At 40.9% G+C, this 14387-nt stretch overlaps 1 protein-coding gene across 11 annotated transcripts in view; it reads left to right on the forward strand.

Annotated features, from left to right (window-relative positions):
- The window catches only part of CELF2 (CUGBP Elav-like family member 2), a 545877-nt gene that overhangs the window by 452230 nt on the left and 79260 nt on the right, over positions 1-14387 (forward strand). The gene's annotated exons all lie outside the window — the stretch shown is intronic.

The following is a 14387-nucleotide window of genomic DNA, read 5'->3' on the forward strand; positions in this document are numbered from 1 at the left end:
GAAGCAACATCATTAGAGGTGCCCTTGGATGCCATTTACCTGCCTTGATAGCAGTGTTAGATACCTGTGGATCTGAGTTACGTTATGACTAAGGAGCCAGGCCTCATGGCATGTTTGTATTAGAGAGAATGTTTGTTCAACATCTTCCTGCAGTTGTGTCCAACCCTGTGAGCTGGGCTGCTTCCTTCAAACACCTCTGCTCTGTGGTCCATTGCTGTTGAAGGGATGCAGTGCTGGCTAACTGTGTGTTTGCACTCCTGTGGTGGTGCAGGAAGCTCAGGTAGCCCCAGCCAGTTTCCCCCATCTCAGTCAGGTAATGAATACCACTGGGCAGGTGCACTGTACTGCTGAATGGCACAGTGTACATGATAAGAGAGAAAACAGAAGTTCTGTCTTCTCTGTGGTGCTCCAAAACCCCATAATACTACAAAAAACAGGTGAAACTGGGTGGTCTGATTGAGTCTCCTGCTCTAATAACACACTTTGGACAATCCTATTCTGCCTAATTGAAAGCACTCTTCCCAGATTCAGAGACATAATTTATTTTTTGCTCATTCTCTGGAAGAAATTGTTATCTTCATCAGCTTAGTCGGTAGAGCCACTTTTTTTGTCTGCTCTTGCCCTGTGCTGTGCAGAGAAATCCTTTCTCCTCTGGCCAGCAGGGCCACTGGGGCTGCCAGGAGTACATGGGGAATCATTTGGGTGCAAGCACCAGTCTGGGGGTACAGACGTGTTCATCTGATTGTCTTGGTAGACATTCAAATCCTTTCAAGATGCTCAAATGGACCGTGAATTCCCACCCTGGAAACACATGGAGGACATGTAAATGCAGAGCTTGTTTTAGGCTGTCAGTGTGTGGAGTGGTCAGCACCCTCTAAAGCAGAGAGCAAATATTATTGACAAGACACAGAGGAATGGGTTTAAACTAAAAGAGAGTAAGTTTAGATTAGACATTAGGAAGAAATTCTTTTCTGTGAGGGTACAGAGGCCCTGGCACAGGTTTCCCAGAGAAGCTGGAAGTGTACAAGGCTTGACAGACCTGGTCTAGTGGAAGGTGTTCCTGCCCATGGCAGGAGATGGAAGCTTGAATGGTCCTTAAGGTCTCCTCCAACCCAAACCTTTCCATGATTCAATAATTCCTTGATTTTATGATTCTACAATTAAAGTGTCAAATACCTTTTAACAGGAAAAACACTAACAGAGGGAGAAAGCTACTATTAGTCTAACTTTTGGAATGGTTTATCTTTTCTCCTTCAGCTTACATGAAATCAGTAATGGCTTTGCTACTAGAGGGTAGCCTGACTATCTGCAGGAGCAGAGAGAAACAGTCATTAAAAAAGATGCCATCAAAACTCCATTTATTAACAAAAAGTCTGTATCTATTGCCTTGTGCCAGGGAAGTTAAAAAAGTAAAAACTGCAAAAAGAAAAAAAAAATCACATTGAGCTAAACAGAGTCTTAAGCAGTGGTAAACAAAATGTAGCTTCCTTTGTGGTTGATTTTTATCCAGCTGCAGCCAAATATCAAAGCGATATCAAAGGAAAGCTACCCATTAATTAATTCAGACTGACTTCACAAAGCAAGCTGGAGCTTTTGCTGATATCTGATTCTGACAACTTCCTAATCTTCACAAGTTGTCATTAAGAGTGGCATTAAAGCAGTCTGCAGTCAATCCCAGCTCTCGCCCCATTGTAACTCGGAGATGGTCTATCTGCCATCCAGGGGGGAGGGATATGCAAGAAGGGCTTAAAATAAGGAACTTTGCTTCTTTGCAAATGGAATTTACAATGTGTCAGGGAATCACATTAATACACTGCCTCAATCATTCATCCCAGAAATGCTCACCCATTCCCACTTGCAGCCATTACAAGTCGTAGTGAGTGGAAATTTTCTCTTCTGAAGGAGAAATACAGGGAAAAAGCAGAGAAAGAAACTAAAAGAGAAGCTTGTGACTGAAAGGAGTAATTAGAAGTCTGTAATGATCTCTAAGAAAGTATGAATAGAGGCTTATCACTGACTTCAAGATAGAGAACATAGGATTGTGGGTTGAAGAAAGTAAGATTGTGGAAAATAAGACACTAATCAGAGGATAAGATTAAACTAAGAACTTTGAACAACCTGGTCTAGTGGAAGGTGCCTCTGTCTGTGGCAGGGGTGTTGGAATGAGATGAGCCTTAAGGTCTCTTCCAACCCAAACCATTCTATGATCCTGTGAACTGAAAATCTGGTACCTCCACAAGTGAAGCTCCTAATTCCACTATGAAAACACAACACTCAGTGTTCCTTACTGCTACCGGGATCACTCAGAGAGATTGCAGCCTCCTGCAGAGATGTGACGGATATGACACCTTTGTATTTCCATTCGGCTGTGAATGGCTCAAATAATTGAAGGGAGTTTGTTTTCTAGACCATCACTTGAGCAAGTACCCACCAGACAGCAACTAATACTATTTTGTGACAAATTCCTGACAATACCTTAGAGGGAAATGTGCTGTGTTACTATAAAGTATATTCATTTTAAATATTGCAGAGAATACAGAGAAGGATTAGTGCTGTTATGGGAGCACCTCACCCAGTATCCACAGCAGTATCAATGAAGATGGTGCATTTATTTCCTCCACGGCCAAATACTGCCCAAATGCCAGTGACAAATGGGAATTGTTTTTGGCTGTACACAGAACCAAGGATTTACCATCATAAGAGGTGAAATATAGCTTAGATGAAGTATCAGGAAAAAAATACCCAGTATCTGTTCAATTAGAATAATCTTCTAAAGGATACAAAGTTAAATCCCAGTCCTTATGGGCATTTGGGGTCGGAAAGTATTAGAAAATAAGGGATAGGCAGTAATCCTGTATTGGCATTAAGTCATTCGAGATGAGCTGCTGGATTTTTTCATCTCTCATTTCTCCGATTGCTAAGAAGTGAAAGAAATTGCTATGCTGGGTAAATATAGAATCCTCCTATTTGTACAAAAATATATGATTAACCAAAAAGAAAGATCTTGCTAAGTAAGAGCTACAGTCAGCCTAAGTGCTGTGCTTATATACTTGTGTCTGGAGGGCTCTGAGGGTTGCTCAGGCAGGCGTGTCCCTTGCCTCTTGTGACCCTGTTCATTTTGCAAAGAATGACATGGATTTATCCCAGTTTAAAAGTGTCCTGATAGCTGACAGCCCTCATTGTCTGCTACTTATCTTCCTCCCTGTTGACATGAGAGCCAAAAATAGAGGGTGTGATGTGGGGAAAATTTCTTTACTGCACCCATTCCTCTTTCCCTGTGCTTTCCTTGCCCTTTGCTATAGCTTCACTGACACTGCAACATCCCTCAGGCTGCATTAGCCTCTCTCAGAAAAGGTAGCATATGCCGAAGAAACAGGAGTTCAAGACTTCCCAGAAGCTCTAAATGCTACCTTTGGAGCAGGTAGAATGAATGATGTAAGAGTTTTTAGCTCAGTTGGTTTTATCAGAGGACCTTCTTTATAGTTCTTTGTGGCCTCCAGCTGTTCCACCTGAAGCCATCCCTGCAAATAGATTTCCTTGACCTTTAAGTGAGTTGCACATAAAGATGTTACTCACAGGGCATGGACAGAGAAAATTTCTAATTGAGTACAGTAGCAGTAAAGAATAAGGAAGAGAAGACAAGTTTTCACATACTGATGCTTACAGTCACTAAATTGTGTTGTTGCTTTCTTTCAAGAAAATCAAGGGGCCCAGTCTCTGGACACGGGCATTAAGGTTGTGCTTTGGATCAGATGCTGGTTTGGAGCTCTGCAGATGGGTGGAGGCAGGTTGATTTTAGCTTTACTCTTCCTAGCTCTGTCCCTTTTACTAATGAAATCTTAATCACAGCTTGGTCCAAACTACAGCCAGCTGGAATTGACTCATTCTTCAAAAATACATGTTTCTGCTAATATTGTCCATTAATTTTTTGTTTGTTTCACTTATCAAAACACCTATTGACAGAAATATTCAAATGCATTAGAAATCCTGAAAAGTAGCATTATAAATATATAGTGCTTGTTTAGTTTGAATACAAACCCCTTTCCTTATCCCAAAGAAAGCACTGGCAGAGTACATTAGCTACAGAGATGCTAAAAAATTAAAGAGAATGAGTTCATATGAAGGGTGGTTAAAAATAACATGGTTGCACAATGTGACTGTTACTGGTGTTTGTAACTGTATGTATACACAACTAAGCATTCATATTTTCATGTGGACAGTGTGTGTTTTTGTGTGCTGTGGCAGTATTGTTCTGTTTTCATAGATGGATTGAATATCGAGCTATCTTTTTCATTCCCTCTCCACAGCCAGATTATTTCGCCAGTGCAGACTATTGGCATAACATTGAGAGTTTGGATGCTGACACTGGATAGTCGTGGAAAATTCCTCTAACTTCAGCTCATGGAGAGCTTAAATAGAATTTATGAGCCATATCCTCATTTGGCATAAAATATTATGGCTCTGCTAGTTCAACAATAAAACCGTACTACTTACCCTAGCTGATCTCAGTCAGGAGAGTAGGATTTTTGACATCTTCATTCAAAACTTCTTTTCTACCTGAATGCTTTGGCTATGCACTGCAATATTTAGAGGCATGAGTGTTGACAAGTAGTTTGGGGCTCATGTCTGACCTTTGAAGAAATCTGGATTGGTCTGTGTTTGGTAACAGGGAGGAATTTGACTGCCCCTCTGCCTTCTGGGGAGGAGAGAATTGTGAATCGAGACATGTATTCTGGACTCAGAACTTCTCTGTACCTTTACGAAATGAAAAGTGAAAACAGCAGCAGCCCCACATCATCAGGGCCAACTTTATCTATATATTGTAGCCTTTGCTCTAATTTAAAAGGTAGTATTTCAATAGATTTTATAATTTTGATGCTTTTGGGGCTTATTTTAGACTTACCTCAATCACACTTTTTCGCTATAAGATGTTCTTGCTGATCCATTGTAATGCAAATAGGAGAGCTTTCCAACAGAACTTTAGAAAAGCTTTACATAAAAAAAAAAAATAAAAAAATCCAATAGCGTAGAATTTGAATTTTGTACAAAATAATAGACTCTAGTTTCTGTCAGAAGAGGAGCCCAAGAGCGTTGTTGAATCAAGGTGACCTTCCATGCTGCAGAAAGAGTCAGGCAGAAGATCCACTTAGCAAATGAACAGAAAAATCTGTGATGTGAAACTGGGGGAGTGGCTGAGACTGGTTTCTCTCTTACTGAATGAAAGCAAAAAATTAAGAAGTGTAGATGAGATAACACTGTGAAAGAAACAGAGGAGCCCCTGACTATGCTTTCTTGCCTTTCTGAAATGTTGCTGTCGCTAGTCATTCCTTTTAAGGGGTTATCTCCTGAATTCCAGCTTGGCAAAGGTAGGGGATATTGATGAGCATAATCACATGGTGTTTTCCCAGAGCATAGTTCACCGAGGAGAACAAACAAGCACAGAACAGCGTAAGTATTAAAATAAAACTCGTGCAAAACAAGCATTTTATATCCTGGTCACTTTGGCCTCTCTCAGAACTGAGCTTGTGTTTTGCATTAAAAAAGTCATTGCATGTTTTTAAAAACCTATGATTTAAACTAAATTTCTTCACAGTTATTGATATCCAGAAACAAATGTTATTTTCTTTTTGGTTGGGACTGGGTTTTTGGGGAAGAAGAAGGACAGGGTAGAGGACTGCTTTGTTTTCTTAACAAATTTCTAAAAAATATCCTAGAAGTTGATGTGGAATCAGACGGATTTATGTAGAAAGGGAGGGGTTTCCTGTGGACCAAGCTTGAGCATTAACACCCTAAAAAGGTGACCACAGACTGAGCTACTTGAATATTTTCATTTGGTAGCATGAAAAGTCTTTTTTAAAATGGGAATTTCTTCTCGAGTTTTCACAGATTCTGAGAAGGGAAAAATTCCCTGAATACGCCCCCAGGAGTCAGTGCTCCCTAAGTGGGGAATCTGGGAGAAATGTGAAATCTACCTTTGCAGACCACTCAAGAAAGAACAAGTCTCTGCTGCCTTCCCCTTTTGAGATGGATGAGGGACTTCTCTGCCATTCCCATGGGAAGGCTTTATGTAGAAGATGACTTAATAGGTAGCATGTTTTGGCTTTGCTCTGGCTCTGTTTTCCACATACTAATATAGGAGGAGGGGGTGTTCTTAGTTTTGAAGGGAAAGTCTCAATCTCCTTTAAAGTCTCAATCTCCTGTTGACTTCTGGAAAAAAACGCCCAACTGGGGAGATGGAAGAAAGTACATCTTCAGAACACTTGAGTCATGTCCAGTGGGACACTGACTGGAAGGCATGTGTCATGCTGGGAATTGAGTCCTGACATCTTAGGTCATGCTGGGCAAGTCCACCCAAGGCACAGCAAGGCTTCATTAGTTATTAGCTGACATCCCAAAGCCACAACAGCTTGGCTGGCACTTGGTTCCTCCAGCAGCCCTGGATCACTGCTTCTTATGTCGCCTCTCAAATGGGGTATCTAGGGAGTAGTCCTGTAAAAATAACCCTGCTTGTGTGGAATATGCCTGCTAAGCAATGTCTTACCTACACCTGATGATAAAATTACAAGATTTTGGCGTGATAGCCTTGGCTTCGGTTGTGGACTAATTCCAGATGCATCACATGGAGCCTCTATGCCTTTTTCCCATCTTCCTGCTGCAGAGAGATAGCAGCAGCCAGTACCTCGCAGTGGTGTTAGGGGAGGAATCAATTAGAGCGTGAGGAGCTGGGCTCTGGTGCAGTGCGGACAGCTCGGCTCCCTCCCACCGGATCATCATTCCAGGCCATGCCGTGCTTCCCTGCGTGACACTGGGCAAGCTGCCGCCTCGCTGCGCTCCATTTTCCGCTCACAAACCTGGGCAGCAGTTTTTGCCCCTGGCAATCACCTTGAATGGGTGTTAAAACCCAGTCAATTAATGTCACAGAGAGACTTCAGTTATCTCCCCGCCCCACCCCACTGACATGTAAACTCCAATTGGCAAAATGTCAACAGAAGTTATTGCTGCTGCCGATGAGATGGATAACTCTTGCTGTTAAAATAATATCTGATGTTTTGCTCAGATGTCTAATGGGTTTGCTTTTTAAGCATGGATGATGCAGAATATCCCCAAGGCATTATTCTCAACAAGTTATAGAATCCCACTTAATGTCTATTTTTAGGATTGAATAGGTTCTGTAAAGGCTCATTTGTTTGAAGGAAAGATAGTTAATAACTTTGCTTTCCATGTGATTTTGAAGAGAAAATTTTTGGCCATACCTCCCCTTCTTTATCTTCACTTCGTTTGGCTCACCTGTGTCCTGAAGTTGTTGCCATTAGTGTGAGAGGTAAGAAATTAAGGAATTAAGTAAAGGGAGGAGAGCTGCTAAAAGCAACAGTAGCTATTTGTATACTAGGAAGTGGTCACTTCTAAGATATCCAAATTCTTAATTTCTATATGAGGGTACAACATTTAAAAGAGACTGAGTGCTCCAGCCCAATTAGTAAATGTACAGGAGGAACAGCAGGATGTGGGAGTGACTGTGAAAGGGATCACTAGATGAAGACTTATTAATAATAATATTGTTATTATTATTTTTAAGTGCAGCATTGTTTTTAGTCTCCCTAACTAATGTTTAATTTAACTTGAATTTAAACCACAGAGTATAGTGGATTGCAAATGACTGAGTTGGAAAGCTTCCAAAAGCCATTGAATTTCAGTGGTTTCAGTGTTCTCCGGTAAAACAACTTGTTTTAAGCAAGCTATATGCTTGTTTCTGTGCTCTAAATAGAAAATAATGATGTTATGCATTACCGCATGAACTATATTTGGCACCCACCAGCAATATTCATTTTCTCTTGCTTCTCTCTCTTTCCCCTTCCTTCCCTCTCTCTCTCTCTCTCGCAAAAAAAGCATGTATATATGTCTGACAGTAATCTAGGAGGCCAAATAACAGATCACATTCTTATACTACTAAAATTGTATGAATGCCTAACACATCTTAAATCCCTTAAATTGGGATTTATGAAAGGATGACAGCAAACAATCTTCTAGCTGTGTCATGGCTCAGGCAGTTACAGCAACTGCTTTACATTTATTTGTGAGTCTAAGTGATAAATGCACATTTGTCCTCTTTTTATCTGTGAATAAATGAAGGTGAATGACTTCCACCAATACTGGGAATCCAAATTTCTGCCTGTGCTGGTGAAACACTTTCCTGCCTGGTGTGTGGGCATATTTCTGGGGGAAAAACATGGGCTGCATACTGTTCCCACTGGACAGTATGGACAGGATATCCTGTTGTGAGTGGAAGGAGGAGTATAGCTGTGTAAATGCAAGCTGTGCCACACCACTGAATTTAAGATCCAGAGAGCAGTCCTTTGCCTCTTATTCACTAGTATTTATTTGGCCTTGGAGATTATCCCCAGTTCCCAGAGAAGTTCCCGAAGCACTAGCCAGATATTGACTGCGTAATTCAAGTTAGTTTGACCCTAGAGGAGTCATTCTAAACAGTTCTTTTCGATAGGAAAATACACCTCTTTCACTTCTGGGAAACTCATATTACTTGTGAGTCACAAGGGTTTAAATAAGTAAAAACAGCTGGCAATGAAAAGATGTGAGAAATGAGTGCTCAAGAGCTCCTCTGAAAGATCCTATGGAAAAACTGGGGAGCTAAAAGCTGAAATGAGGGGTAGGGAGTGGGGTGTAGAAATATCTGCACATAAATAGTCCAGAAAAACAATTGTCTCTTAAACACTGAAAATCATTTAATCCTCTGGTGCTTATGAAGTATTTTCTCTTGTTCCCCTAGTCTTCTGGTAGGTCAGTACATTCCCTCCTGACTTCCAGACTCAGTAGAGGTTCTCAGAAACCTGGTTGGTCCTATTTTTGCCTTGGACTATTGGTCTAATTAAACTGCACTCACTAATTGGATCAGGAACTTGGAGAAAGCTTTGAATTCATTTCCAGACCAGAGTTAGGCAAAGAACAATTTTTTCCCTCTGTTTTTCATGCTGGTATCTCTTAAGGTGTTTTTCTTCTGAGCCCTTAGTCTGTCTCTGCTACTCCTTTTAATATTTCCTTCCCCTTCCATTTTCCTATTGATTCCAAAAGTCATAGAATTTATAATCCTTCACCCAAAAAGAATATTAGGGTTTAATTAAGGTCTAATGTCTCTTCTTCTCTATCCTACATTCTCTCTTGACATTTTACAGTTCTGAGATGTAGAAAATACAAAAGAAGTCCCCTTTGGCTTCAGTAGTGATTAATGCTAGCAAGAAGCAAGTCCCAGAGTGCTAGAAATGGCAAGACATATGCAAGCTGTCATCATTTAATCCTACTGCTTTTTGTTGGGTTTGGTTATTACCCAAGTAACCCAAGTTCTTCAAATTTACCCTTTGCTTATGGGGAGGTTTAGCTCCATTTTGTGTGGTGTTTCTCTGTGATGTGGTTTGTAGGAATGACAGGGAAGGGACAAACTGAGTTGGGTCATGGCTAGAAACTTACAGGCAGAGCAGATGACAGGGAAGGGCAGAAGGAGACAAGTCTGGAAAGGGCTAAGAGCTCTAGAAGTCTGCTGGTGGCTTTAAAGGATTATGTAAAGGTGATGACAGGAATGGTAAGGAGTGAGGAGTCATGGGTAACATTCCCCACACATAATCCCTCAACTCTGATGGTGAAAAGACATATTCTGCTTAACATTAGAGGACTTGCAGGAGGTGGTGTTTGACTGCCATACTGAGCTGGGTGAAGGTGGGGGCAGGTCTGATGTGCATTCAAAATCCCTTCTTGCCAAGTGGTTTTCCTTCCTCAAGGCATAAGGAATGACTGGAGCAAGGCATGTGCATCCACAGTGGCAGGAGTGGACAATAAAAGCTGCTAATAGATGTAGTAATCATGTTTGAAGGTGCTTTTGCAATGGAACTTAAAAAAAAAAGACTTTTCAGTCTAGGTGGCCAGAGTTTCAGAGGTGCTGAGGGTATCCAAATTTCAGACTCAATACAGCTGCAGCAAAATGAGCCCATCAGCTTCTTCATCTTCACTGAAAGGCATCTCCTGCTTTTAATCGCTGAAGTCCTGTGTAAGACTAACATACTCATGTTTAATATCTTAAAGCAGCCAATACATACCATTTCGAGTGCCAACTGCCTCCTCCTACAAACCTTGCTTCACTTGCAGAAATTGCTGCTTGGAGGAAGTCTTTAGCCTACCCAGAATATCTGAATGTCCATTTCTCTTCAGAAAATTGATGGAAAGCAGGTGTCCAAAAGCCTTTCCAGCAAATACATTGACAACTCTGAAATGTGATTCAAGCAGTTGCTGTTGATGCAGTGGTGGCTTGTAGTGTGCCAATCCCATGCTCATCCATGCCTGGAGACAGTTCTCACCCATTCACCCCTGACACCTCAGGCTTAAGGTTACACCTGATCTGAAGCATCCCCTGACTAAACAAAACAAACCAGGAGCTGATCGCCTTGTGCAATGTGCAACCACACAATAGTAATCACAGCTAATGACTCTGCTAAATGCTAGACTGCACACACCTCCTTGTTTGCTGTTTGTTTTGTATACAGAAGGTAACATCAACTGAATAACGAGGATGCCAAGTTACAGATGGGGTTGTGGAATCGTATTTGACAGCCGATTAGAGTAATCTGACAGAAATGATGACTTAATCACCACGACAGACTCCAAATTCCCAGATAGAATTCCACCCAGGTTAATCTAATTTCCTTGCAATATTTTTGCCAGAAATAGACTCTTAGCTGGCTTGTTTTCTCCCATGCAGATGTCACATGGCTTTGACAAGAATGTAAATAGGTACTGTTATTATTGTTGAAAAGATGTCTTTGAGGCTCTAAAGCTGGAGAGGTTGCATGCCTTTGAGATGCATTGCGTTGCTTTGCTGTGTTTTTTTCTCTGATGACGTTATGTTTACATACAGCAAGATGTACTCAGGAGAAAGAGGGGGGACAAAGATGTAACTATTCAATTGTAATTCCAAGCCATGGAGTTGTCCTGCTGCTGCCCTGGACATAGCCAGCAGCCAGATTCTCATTAATTTCAGGGGGATTTTCAGGGTTGCATGTTTGACAATTGTTTCTTTGCCTTTTTGATTCCCATGGACTGCCTCAGCACCCCTGCTTGGGATGCACCCAAGGAGAGGCAGTGACGTGCTTGGCCCCAGGCTTTGGGTGGCCTCTGTGACAGCACAAGCAGCAGTGATGCCCCCACTTTGCTGCCAGCACTGCCACAAGGCACTGGCAACCTTGGGCAACAGGTATTTGCCTGCTCTCAGTGTAAAACAGTGGCATGGTGTGTTTTGAGACCAACGGGCAGAGAGTGCTTGTAGGAAAGGCAGGTCATGCCCTGCTTGCTGCACAAGAGTGCTCAGTAGAACTCTGTAATATTGACGAGGAGAGGTTGATCACAGCCCATACTCCAGCCTGGGTTTGATATCCCCATGCACAGTGCTTACCAGGGGAAGCTGCCCATCCTCAGAAAGAATTTGCCAGAGAGCTGTGTTGTTCTCTTTTACTGTGTGTGCTAAGCACAGGATGATGTTCAAGTTAATAAATTACTTGCTGAGGCTATTTTTCTTATTCTTGCTTCTTTATTAATTGTAAATGTGCATTCATAAATACTGTATTTTCATAAGCAAAGCTTTCTCCAAGAAAAAAAGAGAATGTTTCCTGTTGTTCTGTGTGACAACATGACATACTGAGAAATCACTTACCTTGAGATCCATAAGTGATGTATAGCTACAATAACAGCTTTCTGATAAGACGGGAAATCCTTCATTTCAGTAGATGACATGATTCTAGTGAGTGGCATCTAATTTGAAACAGTTTTATATCATCTATAATCTTTTGGAGGGCCTGGGAAAGCACAGCTATTTTATTGTTTTATAGCCTGCAGTTATACAAGAAAGATACAAAACATACAGATTATTTTCTCTTTTGCTCATTGTAGAGTGAAAGAATAGTACCTATTTAGCTTTTGTCTCTGCCCCTTTAATTTTCTTATTCACTACACACTTCTTTGAGAGTCATTCTTTTCTTTTCTTTTCTTTTTTACACCTACCTTTAAATATTTTATGGGTGGAGAGCTTATAATATGTATTGTCACGGCAGTTGTCTCTAGAGGTCAGCAATGAGTTTAATAATGAGATGCGAACCAGTGACTCTGTAAAACCCATTTCAGGTTATAAATGGCATGTTTTATTGAATCTAGTGTTAAAGGTTGTTAACGTATCAATTGGTGATGGTCAGGGTTAAACAAGCTTCAACATGAGCCCTCTCATGTTAGGAAACTGTCAGTAAGGTATTTTTCCACTTTCTTCTTTGCTGAAGCCAGGTTTGTGTATCACATCTATTTTTCTGGGGGTGTTCTGCAGTTTAAACTCTCCAGGCCTGAGCTGGATCTTCTATTAGTTTTGCACCAATATAATTTTAAGCACAATGGCATCACTCCCAAATTCAGCTTGATGGTGTGAAGAGAATTTGGACCATGAGTTTTTAGCAGGAGCTTTTGAAATCAAGTCAAAACCCATTTGAAGCATCATGTTAAATCTTGCAGCTTGCTTCGTGAATGTACCAGATTACTGAGTTAATGAACTTGGGGTAATGATGTGTGACTGAAGAGGATGACTTTGGATATGCAGCAAATGTGTTTGTCAGGTAACCCTGATCTTTCTGGTGTGACCATGGGCTGCAAAAATAGCTTCTTCATGTGAATTTGGTCTAAAGTTGGCTTCTCTGGCTCAGGAAGTTTGAAAAGTGAGAGGTTTTTAACGTTGTTATAACAGCTTTTATTCAGAAGTCCTGAAATTGAGCTGGGTTTTTCTCTAATATTCTTACATATTCCTAAATTTTTAATACTTGCCTTTCTTTCCTCTATTTTCTCACCACTCCATTGCTCCTCAGAGACATCAGTAACCTGCAAAAGCCTTGTGGAGCAAGTTACACCCTTTTTTCTTCCTTCTGTTTCTGGTTGCTGAGTGGACATGCTGCCTCACATTCCCATGAATTTTAAGTCTCCTGCAGTATCCAGTGTATTGTTGATGTCAGGAAAAATCTTAAGCAATAAAGGAGACAGAACTATCAAAGTTCCCTTTTTTCTATAAAACTGATCTAATAAGAGTGGTGGCAGACAAATGCTGGGTATTAAAGTCCATTTAGGAAACAAATAATTCAAAGAGAGCAGAATTCTTAAAACTGAAGAAAATTTATGCATCCCAACAACCACATCTACCTTGTGGCTTTGCCTTTCCCTAGGACACAGTGGGGAGTTGTGCAAGCAGCACAGGAAAGACATTGATTTGCAAGGCCAGGGAACATTCTGGACTTTGAGTAAATCTAACAGAAATATTCACAGCAATATTTTATATTTTCTAAAGAATCCAGCAACTTTTTCCCTGGTGGTTAAGTTACTTCACCAAAAGCAATGCAGATGTGGGTTTCTGTACAGCTTTGAAAGCATACTTGATATGAGGGCATGGATGTTCTCCCCTGCTCAGCTGTTTTTGTTTCCCAGAGTTTGTCATAACAGTCTTTTATTAAAAAAATGGAATTGCCTCTGACATTTTCAGGCAATACGCAGCTGCGCTGCACTGAAAAATGATACAAAAGTAAAAAGAGCATACATTTTTTCACCTGTTCACGTGAATTGGTAAGGAATTGCTGAGGAGAGAAAATGCAGTGGCCCTGCTGCTGCTGGAAGGTTTGTGCAGTCAAATCCCAGTAACTGTGTAGAGCCCAAGAAAGAAAATAAAAATGGGGTTTTCTTTTGCAAGCTTAAACATCTCCCACACTGAATCTCAATGTGAGGTCAGTTCTGGAAGCTTTTGAGGGGCTGTAATAAAATTTCCCTTAACACACCACAGTGACCATAGGGCTGGATATCACCAATGTCCTGTGGAAAACTGATCATGAGGAGCTCAACTGCTGTGGTGTTATAATTCCTGAAAGAACAAAAACACCATTTGTAGAAATTTTATTGCAGCTGTCAACAATTCAGCATGGGAGCAGTATTGTTGAGTAGAGGAAGCTGAGGACACACCAGAGTGTGCTAAGATGGGATGTTCAGCACAGAATGCTGCATACAGGTGTTGGTTTCCTTTGCAGTAAGAGGGACATGAATGGAGGAAGAGGTTGAAAAGGAAGCAGGATTTGGAGATTTTATGGAAACCAGAACTGTTACACGTGGTGTAACATTCCATTGTGGTGGAAGCTTTATGAATGAATGTGTAATGTATTCTAAAATAAGAAGATGAGATACTAAACAATTATAGGAACCTGTTTTAAAAATCAAATTCTCTTCTTCTTCAGTCCTGAAAGAATCAGCACAGTTTTTTAATTACAAGCAAAGTTCATTTGTCAAACTCAACTCCTCTGAGTATGTTTGAAATGCTT

This window comes from Parus major, chromosome 1A, assembly GCF_001522545.3.
Source record: "Parus major isolate Abel chromosome 1A, Parus_major1.1, whole genome shotgun sequence".
In the NCBI taxonomy this organism is placed as follows: Eukaryota; Metazoa; Chordata; class Aves; order Passeriformes; family Paridae; genus Parus; species Parus major.